At 52.0% G+C, this 24,421-nt stretch overlaps 1 non-coding gene across 1 annotated transcript; it reads left to right on the forward strand.

Annotated features, from left to right (window-relative positions):
• The first annotated feature begins 5,388 nt into the window (after nt 1-5,388).
• Nucleotides 5,389-5,481, forward strand: MIR9844 (microRNA mir-9844). The gene has a single exon (NR_128531.2). It is a non-coding gene; the product is annotated as a microRNA mir-9844 (primary transcript).
• Nucleotides 5,482-24,421: the final 18,940 nt, after the last annotated feature.

Raw genomic sequence — 24,421 nt, forward strand, 5'->3', positions numbered from 1 at the left:
TAAGGGGTGTAGAAATTCTTGTTCTGGAATTCTACTCCCGTCTAGAAAGGAATCTCGTTAATGTAAGAAGAGAGTCATTGTAAACATCCGCAAATGTATTGAAAATATATTAAGTTTTAATCAGAGAAAACCCTGCATTTTAAAAAATGCAAATATATTGCATTCTAAATTCTTTACATAACACATCTATGGAAGGATTTAAATAAACACTAGTTCCCTATGGGAAAGAGGACTAGGTGGACAGGGGAAAAAGGTGGGAGGACGCATGACTCAACACTGCATATTACATTTTGCACAATTGGATTGTGATCCATGAGGAGGTATTATTAGTTTAAAATATTAAATTATTTACAGGGAAAAAGTTAAATATTTAACAATAATAATTTCTGGTCTTGGACTTGTGGGCTGCACAACCACGTTTCTGATACACTGGGGCTCTCCAGAACAAAGGAATATTAAGCTGGTCCTGCTGGATATTGGTTGGAGCACAAGGACTTCTTCATTAGGAATTATATACCTACAGCTATGAACATATTGGATATGCTGAGACGATCCTAATTTCAAATACTTTGTTCCATGGCACCATTACTACAGAAGTGTTTATCAGATGATAAATTGTGAATTTTGTTCAGAAAGTCTAGCCTCTGTTGAAGTAAGTTAAGAGCCAGATAGGAAGCAGAGTGGGTTGAGGGACAAAAAATTGGGTTGATGGATAAAGAAGTGAAAGGAAACATCAAGTCAAACCTTGGTGCTCTGACTCTGAAAACCAATTCATAGATTGCCTGAAGAGGCACTCAACAATTTATGAGTGATTTTTTTTTCTATTTCTTTAATTTTGTATCTATATGAGTGATAGATGTTCACTAAACTTACTGTGATGATCATTTTATGATTGTATGTAAGTGAAATCATTAAGCTCTATGCCTTAAAGTTTAAAAAAACTGAAAAAAGAGAGCTAATGGATTGAGTTAATATTAATGTATCAATATTGGCTCACTAGTTGTGACAAATGTGCCATAGCAATATAAGATCTTAACAAGAGGGGAAATTGGGTAGGGGGATACACAAAGTCTTTGTATTATTTTGCAACTTATTCATACATCTAAAACTCTCCCAAAATAGAAGTTTGATTTAAATACAAACATAAAAAAATGAATGAAGAAAAATGTACTGGAAATCATTGAAATGTCGCTTGTGATACGTGAACTTCATGGTATAGAAATAATTTTTCAATGGAGTTATTTTAAAAGTTAATCGGGGAGTTCCCGTTGTGGCTCAGTGGTTAATGAATCCGACTGGGAATCATGAGGTTGCGGGTTCCATCCTTGGCCTTGCTCAGTGGGTTAAGGACCCGGTGTCGTGTGAGCTGTGGTGTAGGTCGCAGACGCGGCTCGGATCCCGCGTTGCTGTGGCTCTGGTGTAGGCCAGCGGCTACAGCTCCAATTGGACCCCTAGCCTGGGAACCTCCATATGCCATGGGAGCGGCCCTAGAAATGGCAAAAAGACAAAAAAAAAGTTAATAGGAAGGTCACGTGGGATCAAGGCTGGGTTGGGGCGGGGTCAAGGCGTGGTGGGGGCGGGGTCAAAGCCTTGGCCAGGGCGGGGGCAGGGTCTAGGCCCAGGGCTGAGTCAGGCCAGGTTCAGGCCCAGGTCCACAACACTGACAATGGTCTCAGAGGCGAGGCTTCGACAAGTAGGAGGCCAGCCTGGGGCCCTCCTCTGGCTGCAGCTGGTGCTGCTGCCGCCATGGTCGCCCACCACCACCCTAAACCTGCGAGGGTCCTGGGCCGACCCCGGCCCAGCTCCTGCAGCCGTGCGAGCGGTGGAGGGTGGGCCTCTGACTCCGGAAGCACAGCCATTGGCCTGGGCAGCCACAGGTGCGTGGGGGCCTCTGTGTGGGGCTGAGAAGGTGGGCCTGCAGGGCCTGAGGGGGCTTGACTGTGACCAGGGCTTGGTGCCCAGGGTCACTGAACCTCTTCTTTTGTTTGCGGTCAGGTCCATCTAATCAGGCAGCCCAGAGACCATCTTAACACAGGTGGGTCACAGGACCCCTACTGAGGGGCCTCTGGGATGGAAACTGCCCCAGGACCCTTGTGGGGCTGTGCAAGTGGGCACTGGCAGGGTCCGGCCTGAGGCTGGGTGGAGGAAAGCCCAGGACTGCTGAGTGAGGAGCCCTGAGTCCCTGGGGCCCAGGCCCTAGAGCAGGATGCCTGCTCTAGGGGCCCTGGCCTCACCCCTGCCCTCAGGTGTGGGTCCTAGAACCATGGCTGTCTTCATTAGCCCACTCCCTCTTATTTATTTAATTTTTTGGCCACTGCATAGAGTGTTTTTTAATCAATTAATTTATTTTTTCCGCTGCTGGCCGCGGCTTAATGTGGGATTCCCAGTTCCTGGACCAGGCATTGAACCCTGGCCGTAGTGGTGAAAGCACCAAGTTCTAACCACTAGACCACCAGGGAAAGCCCACCCCTCTTATTTATAAATGGAGAATCCTGAGTCAGAGGCAGGGAGTGACTTTCCCCAGGTTGATGCTGAAACTCAGTCTCTGTGGACATGCTCTGAATTGAATCTCAGAGACAGAGTTGTGGGTGAAGTAGAAAAGAACAGCTTAATTGCTTTGCCAGGCAGAGGGGGCCACAGTGGGGTAAGAGCCTCAAGGCTGTGTGCCCCCACCTCGAGGGGTGAGTGAGATTCAATGAGCAGGGCTTGATCAGCTTGTAGACTTTCTTCTGATTGGTGAGTGGTGAGGTACTTGGGAGTCAACCTCATCCACCTTCTGGTTCCACCTTGTTTGGGTCTATGTGCTTGTGTGCAGCATATAGGTAACTTCTTCCACCTGGTGGGGTTTCAGTATCTGCAAAACATTTCCAAGGACATGGCTCAGAATATTATCTATAGTCCTTGAGGAGGAGCTAAATATTCTTACTCTGTTTAATCGTTAAAATATTATTTTGCTTTGCTTGACTATTTCCCTTTCTTCCTGCACTTTTCCATTTCTCCAGGTAAATGTACTCTGTGACTAAAGTTTTCTACAGACAAAAGGCAGGCAGAGGACATGGGTGGGGGTCTATTAGGGGAGGGCCTCCTGGGGTCCTGCTAAGTTCCATGGTCACACATCACCCCAGACTCCTGCCTGCAGATCTGCTTCTCTAAGATACTGGGGCAAAGTGGAGGGGCACCGGCCCTTAGAAGCTATGATTTGAGTGCATAATGTTGGCAACTTCGGAGATCTTGAGTTGTTGAGGTGTGTTAGTTCAGGGAAATAAGGCCTGGCACATGGCCACCCTTTGGCAGACTCCCTCAGTGATGTCCAGCTCAGCGGATATGCTGCCATGAGCTGTTGCCACCTTTGGTCACCTTGGCATCTCACCACAGCCCTGGGCCTTCATGCTCAGAAAGCCTGCTCCATTGTACTCTGCTGTCAAATTCTCAGTGGTAGCTGGTAAAGGCAGAGTCCAGGCAGCCGTGTCCTTTTGGCCAGGCCACTGGACACTTGCCCTTGGTTTTCCCATCTGTGAAGTGGAGGGGGCCTCCCTGGTAGTGGCATTTGGGGTCTCACCAATGTCTCTATTGTAGGTGGCAGGGGAGTCTCCACAGCGTGAGGGAAACCCAAGGTGATGTGGCGGATCTCTGGTGGTCAGGATGTGGTGGCTGGCCAGTGGCCATGGCAGGCCAGCCTGATGTACCAGGGCTTGCATGTCTGTGGAGCTGTCCTCATCAACTCCCGCTGGCTGGTTTCTGCTGCCCACTGCTTTCTCAAGTGAGTCCTCTTTCCTAGGGTGCCAGCAGAGGCACTGGCAGGGGAGGAGTGAGGGTGTCCCACCCCAGCTCCTCTGGGCTTTCCTCTGGGGCTGTCTGTGGCCCAGAGGTCCATGTCATTCCTGCCTTTGACCTGTGTACCTTCTACCTGGACTGTCCTCCTGGCTCCCTTTCCCAGACCCTCCCCAGACTCTGCCCTCAGCCCCTGGGCCTGTCTCCCAACACAGATGTGCCCCAGAAGAGTAGCAGTGTCCATTCTGGCTGCCATGCAGTGTGGACCAATCTCAGATCACAGTTTCTCAAGGTCCCCACATTTCCAGGTTTCTGAGTCTAGGCAGGGACATGGGACCTCATGTCTGGCGAGCAGCTGAATGGCTCTACTTTTTACTCTTGCAAAACTGTGTGCCCAGGAGGAATCATGGTCACTAGTGTGCATGTGGGAGATGTGGTGCCAGGCAGTGCGGGTGGGAGATGGGGCACCCTGGGAGAGTGATGTGGCTGCTCAGGAGTCTGACACACCTGGCCCTCCTGGGTCTGCTCAGTGCCCAGCTTGTGAACAGATGAGGAGGCATCCCCAGGGAGTTGGAACATCACAGCCCAGGTCTGGGAGCTGGAGCTTTGGGAGCTCAGAATCTGATCAGCACCTACTCTATGGGAGCAGCTGTGTTCAGGGCAAATGCAAGTTTCTGTTTCCTACACTCAGTTGCTCCTTTACCTTACAGATCTTTGGCAAGTGCTTCTAACTGAGCAGAGAAACAGCTATTGGGCAGGAGGGTGGTTAAAGAAGGGAGGGGTCAGGAAAATTGTGGGGCCATAAGGTGGGTTGTAGGAGCCTTGGGAAGGTAAAAGTAGAGCTGGGATCAATCCAGAACATCTCCTGTAAACAATCCAAGGGCCTTCATTTGATGAGCCCACCAAAGACCTTTCCAGCACAAGGATTCAATGCTCCTCTGATTCTTGCATAGGTGGAGAAACCATATGTCTAAGGTTGTAAGTAGAATATCAGTCTCAAGAAAGAAGTGCTCCTGAACTTTAGGAATGCAGAGACCAAGGCTGGCACCATGGGGGGGTGCATGGGTCCAGGTGGATGTCAGCAGTTAGATGAATATGCAGGGGAAGAGACCTAGCCCACACTCAGGGATGATGGTGACAGCATGCTCTTCCTCCTCCAGAAAATCCCATGCTCCAGAGAACTACCGGGTCCTGTTAGGAAGCACGCAGCTGTTTGAACACACTCAGCACACCCTGGAGATGCCCGTGAGCCAGATTGTCATGCACCCAGACTTTGAGAAGCTTCATCCCTTCGGAAGTGACATAGCCATGTTGCAGCTGCTCTTTCCTGTGAACTTCACTTCCTACATCATCCCTGCCTGCCTCCCAGCCCCTGGCTTGCAGCTGCTTAATAATGCATCCTGCTGGATAACTGGCTGGGGGATGCTCAACGAGGAAAGTGAGGGGGTAGGGGAGAGTCTGGGATGGGAGGGCAGATAAGGGGGAAGCAAGGAGGAGGAAGAAGGGAAGGAGGACAGAGGAGGGGAGGAGGGAAGTAGGGGTCCCCAGGCAAAACAACGGCTGGACCTTGGTCCACTGTGCCTCATTTCCAGAGGACTGGACCATTCTGGCTCTAGTTCTGAAAGTGTGTGATTCTAAAATTCAGTGTTCCCTAAGTGCAAAGCTCTGAAAATCTGGGAATCTTTGACTGTTGGATGTTAAGAACTCAGGTTCTTGGAACCTGTCAGCTTCTTGATTTCAAGGCTTTAATCAACTATAGATCTAAAATGACTTGATTCAACTCAGAGGTCATACTTGGGGCCTGGCCCCTTCTAGGCCACTGAGGAACCAATATTTCCCATTGGAGGCACTTAGGAAAAATGGAAAGAAAACATATTTATGACTTCTGACCTGTGAGCCTCCAAGGTCAAGTTAGAATGACTACAACTTGAGTGTTTCACTCTTTGAACCTCACTTTGCTCTTCTCCCAAACCAGGTCAGCTGTCTACTTTGTGGGTTTATTAGGTGAACTGAGTAACACAGAAAAAGGTTGTGTTTTTCTGAGATTGAAAGGGAAGAAATGCAGGCAAAAACTCATGAGTAAGAGTCTTTATTAAAGAAAAGAGTGTTTATGGTTTGGCACAAGCTTATGTGGCAGAATTAGGGGGAAAAGAATGTGTATTTGCAATTATTTGTAAGGTTGCAATTTGGTAGGTGTTTCTCAGGATAGGAGATCAGGAGAGGCATTTTGATCAGAACTTGTCTTCACTGGGTGGGATGTGCCAGCATTGCTGGCCCTTCTCAATAGTGTATCAGTAACAATCCCCAACCACAGGACAGACAACCAGGTCCCCAGCATTGTCACATACACACACACACACACACACACACACACACACACACACACAGAGTCTGGTTCTTCCTTGAGGACAGGGACTCTGTCTTTCTTGTTTTAATATCCCAGCCTATGCCCCAGGGCCTGGCAGCGGGGTAGGTGGCAATGCTGCCACCCTGGTCCTGTAGACCACCCGTTCTTGCATGGACCTCCAGACTGGTCTGCTAGCTCCCACCCTGTGTGCCCTACTTTAGTCTCCACACAACTGCCTGAGTGTTTGCTTTGAAGCAGGTGTTGTGCCAGTTCCCTGGGCTTTATCCTCAGTGCCTTCTCATTTATGCTTAGAAAACTGTCCAAATGCCCTACCTTGGCTCTCAGGCCCTGTGCAATGTTGGCCCCCATTCCTCTCTGCTCAGCTCCCACTGCACCCTCACCCAGGTCATTCCAGCCACCAGGCCCCTTCCTGCCTTGAATATCCTGAGGCTGTCCCCACCTCAGGACCTTTACCTTGGCTGTTTCCCCAGCCTCACAGGCTCTCCCTGCTAATCTGGGTGACTCATTTCTTTGATATACAACTCAGCTCCTCCTCTGAAGAGTTTTCCTTGATGTGAAACCTAAAACAGGCAATGCATAATGTCACATTTCCCTGTTGTATTTCCTTACCACACTTCTCAGAGCTAAATAATCCTACTTATTTACTTCACTTACCCTGTTTCCCCAACTAAAAATGTTCCCCTCTATCACTAGTGTCTAAACAATAGCTAACCTGAAGACAGATGAATAAATGAGTGATTGAATGAGAGGATGGATGGGGGATGGATAGGAGGGAAGATGAGTGCATGGAGGGGAAGATGGTTGAGTGGGTGGGAAGAGGGATGGAGAGAGTGGATATATTGATTGATGGAGGGAGAATGGGGAGATAGATCCAAAGATGGATAGGCCAGCAGATAGATGGAAGGGTGAGTGGATGAATGGGGCATGAGACAAGATGGGTAGATGATGGCGGAGGAATTAGTGGAGGGAAGGAAAGGTAATGATTGACAAATGGAAGTGGAAAGGATGGTTTGTGAAAGGGTAGGTGGGTTGGTGAATGGTTCCTAAGCATCAGTGATTGGCATGCATTGGTAGGATTTGCCTTTTTCTTTATGGACTACGAGTGGTGTGGTCTATTGCTATGAGAGAGGTGGTGGGAATAGGATGAGTTTGGAAAAGTTTGAGAAACAGGGGAGGCCTTATTAGGCATAGGTAGAAGACTGATAGGTGAAAGCTCAGCCTTGCTGAGAAAACCCTATGATGCAGGGGTGGTGGTGAGCAGTAAGGCAGAAGAGCCTGTAGCTAAGCTCTAGCAAACTTCACTGACTTCCTTCTTATCCTCACAGCACCTCTGCCCACACCCTTCCATCTCCAGGAGGCTAAGGTGGGCCTCATTGAGAACCAGTTCTGTAATCTGGTATATGGACACAGGCTCAGCAAGAACTTCTCCGTGTACGAGGAGATGCTGTGTGTTGGGGACTTCTCTACAGGAAAGGCCATCTGCCATGTAAGTGAGGTCATTTCCCTTCTTCCCTGGCCTGTTCTCAGGGCCTCAGTTTCCATGGTGGGAGGCTGTGTTGCCTCCACTCTCTTTGTGGAGACCCCTGGTACCTTCTGTTTCATCCCTCTACCTATGTTCCCAGGCTCTATCTCTTGGTAGTGTCCCCCAGGCTAGCCCCTTCCTCAGCCCATTGCACAGGAGGACATCTACTACTGGCAGGACACTCCAGCAGCATCTATTTTCGAGGCATATTTTAAAACCCTTATTGAAATATACATACAGAAGAAGACATTCATACTCTTTCCCTATGTGTGTAGTTGGATGAACTTTCACAGTGCTACACCCCAGGTGGCCAACACTCCTCTCCCCTTCTTGTCACCAACACTCAATGGAAACTCTCATCTTCACCTTAACACTTTATATTAGATTCTGAATTTTCCATAAGTAGAACTTATTTCCAGTTGTCAGATTTTCACGTCTTAACATTATGTTTGTGAGGTCCATCCACACTGTCACACGTAGGTATAGTTTGTTCAGCCTCATTGCCCTGCAAGACACTATCGTGTGAATTGAATTCGATGGGCAGTTCTGCTCTTGATGGATATTTTAGTAGCTTCCAAGTTTTTCATTTCATTTCACTTCCAGAGGTTTTCTATTTGATTTCACAGAGTCCCCTGAGGAGAATTGTTAGATTAAAAGCTATCTGCATGTTCAGCTTTGGCAGATGTTACCAAACATCTCCGGAGGGGTTGCACCAGTTCCACACATTCCAGCAGTGGCTGAGAGTTTACAAGCTCACCAACACTTGGCACTTTCCATCCTTCCTAATGGTGATGATTTATTGTGGTTTGCATTTTCCTGATGACGGATGAAATATACTTCCGTAGGTTTATTGCCGTTGAATATCTTCTTCCTAATTTACCTTCCATTTTTTTCCCCCTGTGTCTTTTTCTTTAGGGGCTCTTGGTACATGTGTCTATGATATACATTCCAGACATGAGTGTACTGTTGAATTGTGAAGATGTCTATCCACTCTCTGTAGTGTCCTATTTTAGAAGTGGGCAAACAGGCCCAAAGAAGGAAAGCACTCCCGTAAAATAAGGAGGGCCTGCGTGTTCTGACTCCAAGCTTCACCTGGCCTCCAGGCCTTCACCACATCCCCTCAGGGCCCAGCACCCTGAGCTGGCATTGGGTGCCAAGCTCTTACACAGATGGCATCGTGGAGTGGAGGGCAGAGGGTGAGGGTTCTGGAGTTACAGGCACTGCTCTGCCCTTGGGTGGTCTTTTCACCATCTGAGCTGTGTCCTATTCATGGTGTAGGAGTCTGAGGCCTCCTTCATGGGATTGTTGAAAGGGTGGTGTAGGGGGTTGGATAGTGTCCCCTAAATTTGTATCCATTTGGAATCTCAGAATGTGACCTTCTTTGGAAATAAGTCTTTGCAGCTGTGATTAGTTAAGAATCTTGAGATGTGACCATTGTAAATTTCAAGTGGGCCCTATACCAATGACTTATGTGAAGAGGGCTAGACACAGAGACACTTGCTTTCAGACTTCCAGCTTCCAGAACCATGAGAGGATACATTTGCATTGTTTTTATAGTTACCCAGTTTGTGGCACTATGCCTTGGCACCCCAGGAGATGCACACAGGAGGGACAAGATGACTGGGATTGTGACTTTAGCCTGGCCCATGAGAAGGCCACATGGATAGCTATCTTCATGGCAGGCCAGTGAGCTGCTGGTAGAAGGCAGACCCATATTTCTTGGTTCCCAGTTCTTAAACAGTAGTATAGATTTGTAGCTGCCTGGCCTGGTCTGGCCTCCTCACAGAGCCAGCTCCACCCAGAAGTGGAACAAGTGTTCAGCCCCCACCCTTCCCAGTCCACATCCGGCTGTCACCATGGACCTCACTTACAGCCTTGTGAGGTCTCTTGCAGGAATTATGCCAATGGAGCTCAAGGCCAGAGCCTTGTGTCTGCTCACCTGCTGGATATTCGTAGTGCCCCTCGACCCCACTCTTCCGCTGGTTTCTCTCCAGGCTGAGAATACCCCTGAGCTGGACACTCGGGAGTCCCAGCAAATGACCCCCCTCCTGCCTCCCCTTTCACCTACTACCGCCTGACTGAGAGATTCCACCTAGATTCATCTTCTGCCATGTCACCTGCTCTGGACCCCACCCTCCAACCTGGGGCTCCCACCTCTCCCCACAAGGGCCCCTCCCTCTGCACAGGGGGTCCAGAAACAGGTCTGAGGAGAGAGAGCCTACCAAGGCACTCAATGCTCATACTGTGGGGCAAGACAGACCTGGTTCCATTGACAGGGATTGTGGCCTTAGCTAAGTCTCCTCACCCATGAAATGGAATTGCTCATGGCCTCCACTGAAGAAGGTTCCTATAGAAATGCAGCACTGTGCCTGGCATTCAGTAGGTACTTAACAAGTTTTGGCTTCCAGTCTCCTGGCCTGGTTTGCCTCCCTCTCTCTGGATTGTACCTGGCTTAGACCCAACCTCTTGCTGAAGGTGGAATTCACTGCTCTGGCCCTGCCCAACACAGACACACACACACACACACACACACACACACAGACACACACACACACACACATATACATGCATGCACATGCATACACATGCAAGAGTGCACACGCAAGGTTTGCTTTGTGTCTACAGTAGTGCAAACTGTAGCTCACGTTTCATGTGATACCTTAGATTTGGGGTTTCTCCCTTCTTCCCTTCCTTTCTTCCTTCCTTCCTTTTCCTTCCTTTCTTTTATTCCTGCCCTACCTGCAGCATATGGAAGTTCCCAGGCTAGGGGTTGAATGGAAGCTGCAGTTTCCAGCCCTTGCCACAGCCACAGCAATGCCAGATCTGAACCACTTCTAGGACCTATGTCACAGCTTGTGGCAATGCCAGATCCTTAACCCACTAGGCAAGGCCAGGGATTGAACCTGCATCCTCATTTGTACTAGTCAGGCTCTTAACCTGCTGAGCCACAATGGGAACATGTCTTAATTTTTTAAAGACCTCCAGAGTCCACCTTAAAGAATATAGAAACAATAATGAAAAGTCAGGTAGCGCAGTTAACCTTGGAGGAAATTTATTGGTGTAGTCGCATCACCACTTCTCAAGGGGCGCCCCCTGAGGCTATGAGGGCTGTACCGACATCTGCCCTAGAAAAGTGGATGCAGTAGAACAGATGGTCCCAGAGGAGGCTCTCTCCTGCCTTCTGAGAGCTCCCCAGGAGTCAGGAGGCTATTGGAGCCTGACTCAGAATCCATCATCATTTCTGCAACTGCATGGGTCCCCTGTGTGAATCCCTGAGGGCTGCAGTGAACAGGGAAAGGCCTTCCACTGGCCTCACACAGCTGAGAGGGGTCCACCGTGCAGAGGGCTGAGGCCACCCCAGGTGGGGACCACAGAGGGGAAGGGCTGAAGTAATCATGGCACGTTCCCAAGAAGGTGCCTTACTTGGAGCTGCCTTACTTGGAGCTGCCTTAATGGAGCTACAAATCCCCTCCAAGTGAATGGCTAAACCCATGGAAATTTATCTTATATTTCTGGAGGTCAAAAGTCTAACATCAAGGTGTTGGCCAGGTGGGTTCCTTCAGGAGGCTTTCCTAGGGGAGAATGTTTTCTTGGTTTTCCCAGCTTTTTAGAGGCCACCCTCATTCCTTGGCTCACAGCATTTCCGTCCTCAAAGTGCAACACCTCTGCCTCTGCTTCTGTCACATCTTCTGCTCTGACTCTGACCTCCTGCATCTCTCTTTCCTTATGAGGATCTTGATTACATTGGAGCACCCAGAGAATCCAGGAAAACCTTCTTAGCTCAAGATCCTCAACTCCATCACTGCTGCAGAGTCCCCTTTGCCACATGAGCTAATAGCCACAGGTTCCAGGGTGAGGATGGGCATCTCTGAGGGTTGTTTTTGGCCACCACACCATGTACCCTTCACTCTCCTTCAACCTGCCACTTCCCCACCCCGCCCTCTCAGCTGGAGATCTTGCTTGTTTCACTGAGAACCCCACAGCAGCCAATCAGACTAGAGTCATTCGTCCTGACAACCCTACACACTATCTATCCCAGCATCTTCCCTCTCTCCTCAGCCTCAAGTTCCATCCCTGCCATGCCCAGAGTCTCTCCTGCTCCATGTCTTCTGATGCCCCTTCCACGGCTCCTGTGTAAATGCGCACCATCTACTGCTCAGTTTCTTTACCTCCCTTCCCCCAAAGACTCCTCCCAGCAGTCCTGAATCTAACCCACTCCACCTAGGAGTGTCCCCAGCTTGCTATCCAAAACCTCAAGGCCACCATCCCCAATAGCTTGTCTCACCAGAACCGCCTGTGGATCTGAGTCCTCCTCTCACTTGGCACTTAAGCAAGTCTCCCTCCTGTTTCCTGGGCCCAGGCACTCACCAGATGCTCTGCTCTATGCCTGGTCCCCTCCCCTCCCACCTCTAAATGCTGGGACCCCAGGACTCCATGCTCAGCCTGCTTCTATCCCTCTGCACTTCCCCCCATGGTTAATGACAGAAAGGCTCAGATTTGACAGGTCCTATAGGCAGCTTCAAACTATTGTTCCAAATCTGACTGTTCTTACCACCTGGCCCCTCTCCATCAGTAATCTCTCCTGTAGCTGCCTCCCAGCTGGTTCATTCTCCACACAGCACTGGACTGATCCAGGCACTAGACATGACCTAGACAGTTCTCCATGGGGATCAAATCCTACCCTCTGCCATAGGCCCTGAGACCCCTCGTCCCATATACTTTCCTCACTCCCCACATGTCACTGCTCTTCCTCCCACCCACCTGGCATATCCCTCCTTCCCTGGTCTGCACTTACTCCTCCCAGTGCTCCTGCTTCAGAAAGTTCAGTTGTTTCCTGCTTGGAAACACTACCTTGTGTTTCCTAGTGCAAGAAGAGTAGCCTTTCACCTCCACTTGATGCAGTGCCCTTCCCTTCCTGTCCTGACCCTTCCATGGCTTGTTTCCACATGTCACATCTGCCAATGGCAGGCTGGTTGGCTTATTGACAAAAGCACCACAAAGGAGGAGACCCTGTGCCCAGGGTAGAGGCTTCCTGGCTGCTTGCTGCACATGTTGGATGGGTAAGTGGAGGAGCAGCAAGCGTGACTATGGCCCCTGCCCCTCTACCCCCAGCCACAAAGACCAGACCCTCCCTTTGGCTGATGACATGAGGAGATTTCCAACCAGATGGCCCTTCCCTGAGAGCATGAACTCTAGTAAGTCCCATCAGATTTCTTTCTAACCCCCACCGACTCCCTGAGCAATACAGGTTGCCTCCGCCAGGCCAGGGTATGGGCATCTTCTGAAATTGCTCAACCAAGGTGTTGAAAGTAAACCAAATGACTAAATGAATGAAAAATGAAGAGGGTCCAGGTAAGGGGTGTGCTGGTGCAGCCCAGGGTCTTGCCAGAGCTGAGGTCTGCAGGGGCTTGAGCTGGCCAGGCTCCACTCCCAGACCAACTCTCTTTGGCACTGTGGATGTAGCTGTCCCTTCTCTTCCTTGGACAGTGCCTTGTCAGGGATATCCAGGCTGTCTCTGGGCACAGGGGTCCATATGATCATAGATTGAAACCTGTGATTGTCCTGAGGGTCAATCAGAGGCTTCCTAAAACATGATGCCATTGCCTCCCTGCATGACTTAAACAGGCTGGTCTGCTGTGGGATGCTGGTGTTTGGACCTTCCCAGAAGTCCACCTGAGGGACCGTAGATGGCAGAGACTCCTCTGACCTAACTCAGTTGCTCACAGTAACTCCCCTCTCTTTCCTAGGGCGATTCCGGGGGGCCCCTCGTCTGTGACCTCCTCAGTTCATGGGTTCTGGTGGGGTTGGCCAGCTGGGGCTTGGACTGCCGACATCCCACCTACCCCAGCATCTTCACCAATGTCAGCTACCTCTCCCATTGGATTGACGAGATCCAGAAGTGCACACCCCTCCCTGAGCCCATGGCCCCTCCTCCTCACACCCAGGTTCCATCCCAGTCTCTGCAGGCTGTTGGCTCGCCTGGGCCTGGCACAGCCTTTGTGCCTTCAGAGACCTGGACCCTGCTGCTGTTTGTGCTCCGGGTCCCGTGGCAGGCCTGGTGCTGACCTGCCAAGCTCCTATGCTCCTGTCTCTGCCTCAGAGTCCAGTCTCTTCTCTGGAAACTGCGGCCCCTCCCCCACCAGCTTCATCAGCTTTCCATGGCCCCATCTTGGCATTTCCATCCAACAGTGGCCACCCCACAAACCAAGCCTGCAATCCCAAATAAACAAATGAAAGACTCCTCCTGCTCCTGCCTTGGGGCCCTACAGTCCCTCCTGACCTCCATCCATACCTCTTCCATTGAGGTCCACTGTCTGACTCCCTGGACAAAGAAACAGGCCCTGGCAGAGAAGCTGTCTCAGGAGGAAGGCAGGGGTGAGGATGCTGGTGGAGCCCAGCTGGGGACAGAGAGGGTGTCTTCACTTGCAGGCTCCATTCTGTGGTGGGAGTGTACAGGCCTTCAGAGAGAGTATATCAGTCAGCTCCAGCTGCCATCACAAATCCCATGGGCAATGGAGCTTAAACAACAAGAATGTATCAAGTAACTGTTGAGATCAAGATATGCGCATGGTTGGTTTGCCCTGAGGCCTCTCTCCTTGGCTTCTAGATGCCCATCTTCTGCCTGTGCCCTCACATCAGCATCCCTCTGTGTGTTTCTGGGTCTAAATTTCCCCTTTTTATAGGGGCACCAGTCATATTGTATTAGGGGCCACCTTAGTGACCTCATTTTAGCTGTTTCTTTAAAAACTCTCCTCTAGGTGTTCCCGTTGTAGTGCAGCGGAAATGAACCTGACTAGTTTCCATGAGCGTTCATGATTGATCCCTGGCCTCGCTCACTAAGTTAAGGATCCAGTGTTGCTGTGAGCTGTGGTGTAGGTCACAGACAAGACTTAGAACTGTCATTGCTGTGGCTGTGGTGTAGGCCTGCAGCTGCAGCTCTGATTTGACCCCGAGCCTTGGAACTGCCATATGCTGTACCTGCACCTCTTGAAAATGAGCAAGTTCCCCTAAAAAAAGGACCCTTAGCTACATCCGTGGACCATTCTTGATATCTCCTGCCTGCTGCTGAGTAGCAAAATGTTGGGGATCCAGAACTCCTCCAATGACTGGTGTGTTAGCAATAGCTTCTGTGACAGCAGGAAGCTGCTCCCCCCCAGGCAGAGGTGGTCAGGGGACTGTAGGTGATGGCTCTGTGCTCTGTACCCCCTTTCAAACCCTTTGCATCCCTGCCATCTGAGGAAGGCAGGCAGTGCCTTGGAAATCACCCTGGTTACAGATGTGTCACTTGCCCTGTCTGGCAAGAGGTCACCTGTGAGCCAGATGGCCCAAATCCTCTCTGGAACACACTGCTCCATACCCACCACTTAAAAATGCCCTTCAAACAAAGCACATTGGCTGCACAATTGTAAGAGCTGTATCGTTAAGATATGATGTCTGTGATTTAGAAAAGGGTTACTCCTTGCCTTGTTCTTAGAGAAACATACCATGATTTGGTAAGGAGAAGAACCCAGACTAGGCGGCCCAGAGCCTCTGTCAAGTGTGCTCCTTCAGCCAATGCTCTGGTTCCATGTTGAGGGTTTTGGGGTTGAGCCTTTCCCTGTTGTCAATGGGCAGGCTTCCCCTTGGTGTATATCATATACAAAGGTTGCCCAGCACCTGCCTCTATTTCAGACAAGCTCCAGTCATGCTGCCACTGGAATTAGGAACCTCCATTACCCACCCTGTGGACAGTGGTCATTTCTCTGATTCTGTGAGTGTATCATCCATTAAACCACTATTGATTTTATTTATTTATTTTTTGTCAAGTTAGGCTCCACCTACAGCACATAGATTCCCTGGCTAAGGGTCAAATGTGAGCTACAGCTGATTCTATTGAATGAAATTTCTATTAATTTCTCTTTCATTCTTTTTCTTTTTCTTTTTTTTTTGTGTGTGGGGGGGTGTACTCTCAACATATGGAAGTTCCCAGGCTAGGGGTGGAATTGGAACTCCATCTGCTGGCCCATGCCACAGCTACAGCAATGCAGGATCAAACCTACATGACACCTACACCACAGCTCATGGCAACACTGGATCCTTAACCCACTGAGCAAGGCCAGGGATCGTACCATGTCCTCATGGATAGAAGTTGCGTTCATTACCTCAGAGCTGTGACAGGAACTCCCTCTATGTCATTCCTTTTATGGCTTGAAGAACATTAGTGTAATTCCTCATTTACAGTCCAAGCACTTTAATGTTAATCTTAGACTTTTTTCGGTTTTGTTTTTGTTTTTGTTTTTGTTTTTTTTCCTTTTTTTTTGGGCCACACTCGTGGCATATGGAAGTTTTTTGGAACAATGCTGGATACGTAACCCTCTTCCCCACAGCAGGAAATCTATTCCTGGTCTTTTTAAAATCCTAGGTCTTGCTCTTCCTAAAGCTATTTGGGTGTTGATGCCAGTAGGCTGGTGAGGTTAGCATCAGGAAGTTTGACAAGATGCAATACTCAGAGTTCCCATCATGGCTCACTGGAAACAAATACGAAACAAATCCCCACCTTGTGGATGTTGGTAACTTCTATGATTCTGTGAATGTATTGTCCATTAAACCACGGTTTGATTATTATATTGATTGATTGGTTGTCATTTTAGGGCCACACCTGCAGCATATGGAAGATCCAGGCTAGGGGTCAAATCAGAGAATGCCAGATCCAAGCCACATCTGTGACTTACACCACAGCTCATGTTAACACTGGATCCTTTAACACATTGAATGAGGCCAGGGATTGGCCTGCATCCTCATGGACACCAATCAGATTCTTCATCTGCTGAGCCACATGGAATCTCCCTAAAATATTATTTGGTTATGGTCTGTTCAACTTCCATTTCTGCAATTTCTATTGCATTCAATTTTGTCTTGTCTTTTTTGGTCTTTTTATGGACACACTCTTCAACATATGGAGGTTCATAGGCCAGGGGGCTAATCAGAGCTACAGCCACAGCAACACCAGATCTGAGCTGCTATGTGATCGACACCACAGCTCAAGCCAATGCAGTATCCTCAACCCACTGCGTGAGGCCAGGTATCAAGCCCGCATCCTTACAGATGCTGGTCAGATATGTTTCCGCTGAGCCACGATGGGAACTCCCAATTTTTTCTTTTTTTTTTAAGGCTGTGTTGTGGCATATGAAAGTTTCTGGATAGAGGTCAAATCAGAGCTGCAGCTGCTGCACTATTCCACAGCCACAGCAAAGCAGGATCTGAGGTGTGTCTGACACCTACACCACAGCTGACAGCAGTGACAGAAACTAAACCTACTAAGCGATGCCAGAGATCAAACCCATGTCTCCATGGACACTAGTCAATATTCTTACAGCTGAGCTACAACAGGAACTCCCATTATTTCATTTTTTATGGATTGAATAACATTAGTGAATTCCTCATGTACAGTCCCTGCACCGTAACATAAATTCTAGACATTTCAGGGGTTTTGTTTTTGTTTCTTCTTTTTTGGGGGCTGCACCTGTGGCATATGGAAGTTCCCAGAGACAACCCTATATCATTAACCCTCTTCACCACAACAGGAACACTATGCCTGATCTAGTGAAAGTCTTAGGCTTTGCTCACTTGAAAGCTACCAGGGGGTTGATGCCAGTGGGCTGGTGAGGGTGGGACCACTGAGCTTGACAAGATGAAATACTCCACCCAAGACATTAATAGACCATGAAATTCCACTCCCCATTCCCTTTGCTTCATCCTCATTGGGACTATGAGGCATCTGCTTCCACCATATTGTACACTGCAATAATCCAGCTGAGACTATTGGATGTTCTCCACGCACAAGGCAGTGAAGCAGAAATTCCCATCCTTACAGACAAGAATTTTCTTCTCTGGCTAAGCCACCCACACGGGACACACTGGATGATTGGAGAATCACCCCAGCATGTCATCAGGCCACTTCAGAGAGGCAGAGAGAAACTCTCTAGAGGTAAGGGCTGCCTCCAGCCTCCATTCTCATGACTGGTGAGTATCCAGAGGGCTGAACGGAACAAAAGCAACTCTCCATCCCCAGATCCTCAGCAGCAGTCAGGCCTCCATTCTGAGCCCACTTCCTAGACATGGCAGATTCCAGGGGGCCTGAGCTGAGGCCCATTTTCTGGGGAAAGGGGGCCTGGGAAACTGGCTGGGCCCTCTGCCCTACAGTGCAGACAAGACCTGAGGCAGGCACAGGGCTCTGTGGCAGGCCCCAGGGCAGCAGGCTGTGGTGAAGGCCCAAGAGGAAGGCCAGGCTGGGGAGCTCCTCCTCATCCTCACTGAGCCCGTGACCCAGCCCTAGGGCTCCACTAAGAGGAGAGGCCTCCCTGAGAACCTTGCTGGCCCTGGGTCCTGATGGAGGGCCCGAGCGCTTTGTGCCCTGGTGAGGAAATGGCTGTGCAGTTCCAGCCTGAGGGGGCTCCTGATATCCTGGAGAGGGCACAGAGCCTTTGTGCCTGAACAGGCCCCTGTCTGGTGGTGCCTTAGATGGCCATGAAAATCTATCTGGGGTGTACAGAATTCATCACTGACCCCAGGTTGTGGGCCTTGCTCGTTCCTCTGGGCAAATTGTTGGGCCACAGAAGCTGAAGGTCTTGAGTCCAGGTGGGGTGCCCTGTGATTGGGAGTGGCTGGCACCCCGTCATCCTCCTCCGAGGCCAGGACTTGTGTCTGCACCAGCTGGTGGGAGAGAGGTGGACAGTGAAAGCTCAGCACCCTCCAGGGAGAGCCAGGGCTTATGGGCAGGGGGAGGTGAGATGGGACTCACATCCACAGACAGAGCCTGTGGCCCTCCTGCCTTCCTCCTAGACCTACTTCCCAGCAGGGTCCTTGCCCTGTCCCCAGCTCCCCTCCTCCCCTTCCATTCCTCCTGCCCTGCACCCACCTGCCAGCCTCCCAAATGCAGGGCCTCTCTGTCAGGGGAGGGAGGGACAGAGCCTTCAGGGCCTCCTGCTCTAGGGCCCTCCCCAGCCCTGGCTGACCTGGGTCCTTTCCTCCTGGATTTCCAGGGTCACCTGGCTTCCCCCCCTGCCCCCAGTCTCCCTAGTGTCAGTCCCTCCCCTGGCCACCTCTTCAGGGGAGAGTCCTTCCTCCTGCTCCTCAGCAAGGCCCGAGAGATCCAGCTCTGGTTCTGGGGAAAGCAACTCTGCCAGGAATAGGGGGTGAATGACCGCCTCCACCTGGAATGGAAGGAAGAGGCTGTGAGCAGCCTTGGCAGGAGTGCCCTGGGAGGCGGGAAGGCCTGGGGGAAATGTGACTAGCAGAGGCCAATCCAGAGCCCCCCTCACAAAGGGGGAGCTTTCAATCTCCCATAGGTATGGTCTACTCTCACATAAACACACACACACTCACAAGCAGGTGCACATGCAGACACATGGGCTCCAAAGCACAAACACATAGCCACCGACACAGACACACAAAGGCCTACAAAGAGAGAGAGACACACACACATGTACAACTTACACATCCACATATACACATCCTATGCACCAAAGTACACTCAGACACACAGGAAGACACACAGATGTCAGGCTCAAGGACCAGAGCATAAATCCCATTGTCCTGGGCCAAAGCCAGAACTAGGGTGCTAAGAGCATCTCTCCCTGGAATCCTGGAGTCTCAGACTCCAGGCCCAGCCCACCTTGGTGTCAAAGGCCTCCTGGGAACACAGCTTGTCCACCTAGCTGAGGAGATCCGGGTCTGGGAAGCAGCCGTCCTCGTCCTGTGGCAGCTCATATCCATCCTCTCGACATTCCATAACTGACTCCCCTGTGGCTGAGGGGCCAGGACCCACCAGGGCCTGTGGGAGGTCCCCAGGCTCCCTGCGAGCCTCAGGGGCAATCTCCTTGGGGGTGTTGTGCTCCAGCAGCTGCCAGGCTCTGCGTGGCCTTGGGTGGGTGTGCTGGACCCTGGGGCCGTGTTTCCTTGGAGCACAGGCTGAGGCAGAGCAGGAGGAAGGGAAAGTGAGGGGACCCAGCGCCCAGAAGCTGACCCCTGAGCAGGCACAGGGGAGGGCATTGTTGTGGGGCAATGGATATGCATGTGGGAAGGGGGAGGAGCAGCCAGAGCCTCAGGTTTTGTGGGAGGCCAGATTCAAGTCAGGGACAGGTAAAAGTCAGGTGTGAGAACGTGTGGAACGTCTAATGATCAAGGGTCTCCCCACCAGCACACTTGTTAGGCAGATTTCACAAGGGCCCCTTAGACAGGGAGGAGGGTGATGAGGTTCTAAATGGACCAGGTCCACACCCCAGAGGGGAAAAGGGGGACTGAGACCCCCTCGGGGGCTATCCGTGTTGAAAGGCCAATGCCCCTTTGAGGGAGAAGGACCAATCTGGGAACAGGGACCAGGCCTAGGCCTCTCTTACCTGTGCCTTGACCTCCAGGGGGAAGGCGATTCACAGACTCAGTGCCCCTTTTGCGGAATGTGTGTTCCTGAGGAGCCAGCTTTGGTGGAGCTGAGGAGGCATTCCCTATGCCCACGTTGTGCAGGACACGTTCCCCATCCTGATCTCATCCTCTGCCTCAAATTGCATGAACCTGGGGGGTGTTGAGGGACAGGCACCAGTGAGAAAACCACCTGGGCTCTGGAGCCCACCCAGGGCAGCAGGACTGAGGGGGTGAGGAGAGGGTGTCCTTGGGGCTGTCAGGGGCCTGTGAGGTGCTGCGCAGCAGGGAGCTGCTCTGGCACAGGTCCAAGATCTGGGCCTCCTCCTGCCTGACCAGCCCTGGAGCTGGAGGGCATGGCCCAGCAGAGACCCAGGTCAATCTCTGGGACCAGGCTTAGGGACACATGGTGGTATTGGGGGCCCCTGCTCATGTGCCCCCGGACCTTGTCTGACCCAAACAATGGAGATGGCCAGTGGCCTGGTCAGGCATGTGTCCCCACAGAGCCCTTGCCTGAATCTGGGGCTTGGAGTGAGAGTGCGGGAAACCATGCATGACACAGGGCCCAGCACAGGCTGGAGTGGGGATCCTACACTTAGAGGTGAGGCATCTCTTGCCACTGAGAGCTAGCTGCTCCTTTGGTTTTGTTTGGAAACTAGGAGATTCCCATGCAGAAATGACAGGGAGGGCCAGAGACCCATGGGCTTCCCCAGGGATGGCCGGTTGCCCATTCCAGCCACCACTGATGAGGAGAGGCCTACCACACGCTAGGTCCATGATGGCAAGGCACCCAGCATGAAGGGGTGCCAGGTTGCTGGGAGGAGACCACACCTCTGCACAGCCCCCATGCCTTCAGGGGACCCCCTCCTGGGCTGCCGTGCTCCCCAAGGCCATCCTGAAGCCTCCCCACATCAGCATCACGGTAGGGCAGAGCTCCTGGGACAGGCAGGTTGGAAGAGCCAAGTTCTCCAGGTGGCAGAGGGGATTCTGGAGGCCAATAGGATTTGGGGATTCAGGGAACAGGAGGTGTCAGGTGCCGGCCTCCTCTTGCATCCTCTCTGATTGCTAGCACCAGGGCCAGATCCTGCCCTAGGGCCTGCCCATCACGCACCGCCTACCCAACCATGTCACCCATGGCCCAGGACCCTGACTCACTTTGCTGCCATTTCATAAAAGGCCATCCTCTCAACGGTGCTCATGTGCTGCCATTCCTGCATGGCCTGCCGCATGCCCTCCTCCAGCGTCATGGTGGGCTTCAGGCAAGCCAGGGTGCGAAGCACTGGGCTGTAAGCCCTCAGGGTCAGTCTCTTGGTACAGCCCAGCCCCCAACTGCCCAACCCCACCCAGCTCCAAGGCCTCCATGGGCCCCACCCCTGCCAAACCCAGGCTCAAGAGGGGGAGACGAGGGTGTCTGGAGAGCAAAGGCAAGCCTTCCTGGTGCCTGGTGCCACCACCTCCCACTCAACAGAGGATGCTTGTCCACTCCCTGGCTATAGCTGGGACCCTGTAGCTGGGGGCGGGTTGCCATCTCATATAAAATGCAGCCCCCTCAATGAGGGAGGGAAGGCACCAGTCTACCTGCTAACAGGTCTGAGAACCCCAAGGATTCTTGTGCCCAGGTCTCTGCACTAGATGGCCTAGTCCCCCTTTTCGGAGGGACCTCGGGTCTAGGAGGGATGTTCCTGCCAGGCTCACAGCTCTAGGAGGATAGACCCTTGCCCTTAGGACAGCTCGACCACCTCCCCGTTCACACTGGACTTCTTCAGAACAACAAGGACCGGGCATGCAGAATGCTCTGTCCTGGGCCTGAATGTGCTAAGCCTTATCTGAAGTGATACCCACTGGGTGCCATAGGCCCAGGTCCATGTTGAAAGGAGGTAGCACCAGAGAAGCAGGTCCCATTCAAACTGTGGCTCCTCACATCCGAGCAGGACCCTCTCGGACTGCTCTCCTGCACTCAATGTTATCATGGCAGTGCAGAAAGTGAGACAACTGGTCTTGCATGGTGGTGGTAGCTGAGCTAAGGCACGGACGGGATGTCATGGACTGGACGTGGGACACATCTGAGTGCAGACGTGCCTCCTCATAGCATGGACATTGCTGTCAACCCTCCTTCTCTCGAGGTGAAAGGATGCCTGGAAACCTAAGCAGGGAGGCCATGCCAAGGTCCTGTATATGCGAAGGCTCCAGCTGAGCTAATGAGGGCCTGAGAGGTCACTTACATGAGAAAGCAGGAGAGAGCTTCCGCATCGGGGCTCTGGGGCAGGTGGCTGCGGGCCAGGGACTTGAAGCGCTGCCAGCGTCGGAAGTTCTGATAGACGCTCTTATGGTGAGAGGCGTCCTCCTGAGGGCCCGTGTGCTGGGAGGCATGCAGGCTGCCTGCCCCAGAGGTGCCATGTGGCCACGGCCCAGAGCTCCCTGGGGGCAGGATGAAGGCCATCTGGGCAGCTGGTGGTGCTGCTTGAGGAGGAAGGCCTGGAGCCAAGCCTCCCTTGCCAGCCTGAGCTGCTGCAATAGCTGGGGCCGCCACCCCTCTGTCCCCCACAGGGCTTGCTATGCAAAGGGGCGCAGGACACAAAGCACTCCCCGTGAGGGCCCTGGAAGCATTCCCATTGAGTGGGGCTTGAGGGCGCCCAAAGGCCTGAGACTGGTGGGGCAATGCTGACCTCCCTCCTGACCAGACTGGGACAGGGATGTTGCCAAGCCCTGGGGCAATGGGGCCATGGTCAGCAGGAGCCACCCGAGGTGTCATGGGGTGAGCTGGCTGCAATAGGGTGCTGCCAGGCAGGAGTAATGGGGCCATGGGCGGTGGCAGGTGCTGCTCCCAAGCTGGCTGTGGCTGGGAGCCAGGAGTGAGGGGAGGATAGGAGCGTGAGGCCCCACGGGGCATGACCACATCCGTGCCCAGCAGTGGAGATGCTGTGGAGAGAAAGAAAAGGGGTGAATGGAAGAGGAGAATGGGTGACATGGACGGAAGCTCTCTGGGGACTCAGAGGGCACACCTCAGTGGGAGAGGGCATTTGGCCCGAGGAAGCTGTGTGTTGTGCAGATGTCGTGGAGGGATTTTAATGTTCTGACCTCAGTGGGAGAGGGCATTTGGCCCGAGAAACTTGTGTGTTGTGCAGATGTCGTGGAGGGATTTTCATGGTCTTCATCCCCGCACCCAGTTCCCTGACCCTGTCCACTGAGAAATGCTCAGCTCAGCAGCAGGGATTGGAGAGCCTCCCTGAGGAGCTCCCTGACACCTCGTCCTCACAGGCTGCCCTACGTCCTGCACCTCAGAGGCCATCTACTCTGAGCATGCCCCTCGGCAAGGTCACTGGCAGGTAAGGGCCTTCTCCAAGGTCCTTCCAGGCACCGTGAGGCCTTTGATGGACCTCCACTCTCTAAAGTCGAAGGGCCTCACATCCTCCTCAACCCTTCCTCTCGGGATGCTCAGCACACATCTGTTCTGTCTTTCTTTCCTGACCTCACACAACACCTCTCAAAGGCTGCGAAGATCGCTCTGCACACAGAACCCTTAGACAAACACAGAACAGCCCCACCAAGCATGCACCTGCCTCTCCGAACCACCCAGAGAGGACACTTCACAGGGGCTAAGGTGTGCCACCCCATCCCGATGGCCCTGTATCCCTCCCACCATGCAGTTCTGCTCCTCAGAGAGAAGTCTGAGATGGTGTGTGTCCCCTGCATTTTTGCCACTTCCCATCCAGGGTTGGCTTCTGAAGATGAGCAGGGCCCCAGGGCGGCTAATGTCACATGCGTTATGGGAGTAGAGGCTGCCTGGGGTCCTTCCCCTTCCAGCTCCCAATAATGGAAAGTGAGGACAAACTGAGAAGCAGGCAGGAGTCAGGTGCCATTGTGAGAAAACCGCCCATTCAGTAGAAGGAGGTACATGCCACGAGGCACCGAATTGACCTCCACAGGTGTCCTAGGAGTTTCAGAGTAGCAGACTAGATCATCTTCCTGCTTCTGTGCTACACTGCTTCACCCCCCCACCTTTACAAAGGAAGCAGCCTTCCTAGGCATTCCACCTGCACCAGCCTCTCTCCACATGTAGTAGTAGTGACTTGAAATAGGAACACACTCTTCATCTCAAAGCCAGGCCTCAGCTTCTGCTGTGAGCCACCTGACATGCTGTGCCATGTCTGCAGAGACCTATTTCCACAAAAGGGAAACCAATACCGAACAACCCAGGCCCACGAGTCCTAGCTTGGGTGAAGTCACATGGTTGCCCATCCCTTGTGGAGTCCAAGGCCACAGTTGCCTGACCTGAGAAGTGAGTTCTGGGCGGGATGGTGGGAAACGTTCTGGGCCGTGGCAGCGAGAGTCACATCCTGCCCAGCTCAGAGCAGACCCTTTCC

Source organism: Sus scrofa, chromosome 14 (assembly GCF_054392235.1).
Source record: "Sus scrofa isolate SSC_HxYL_T2T_F1_AM1 chromosome 14, Sscrofa_HxYL_maternal_Yorkshire_Landrace_v2.0, whole genome shotgun sequence".
Classification (NCBI taxonomy): Eukaryota; Metazoa; Chordata; class Mammalia; order Artiodactyla; family Suidae; genus Sus; species Sus scrofa.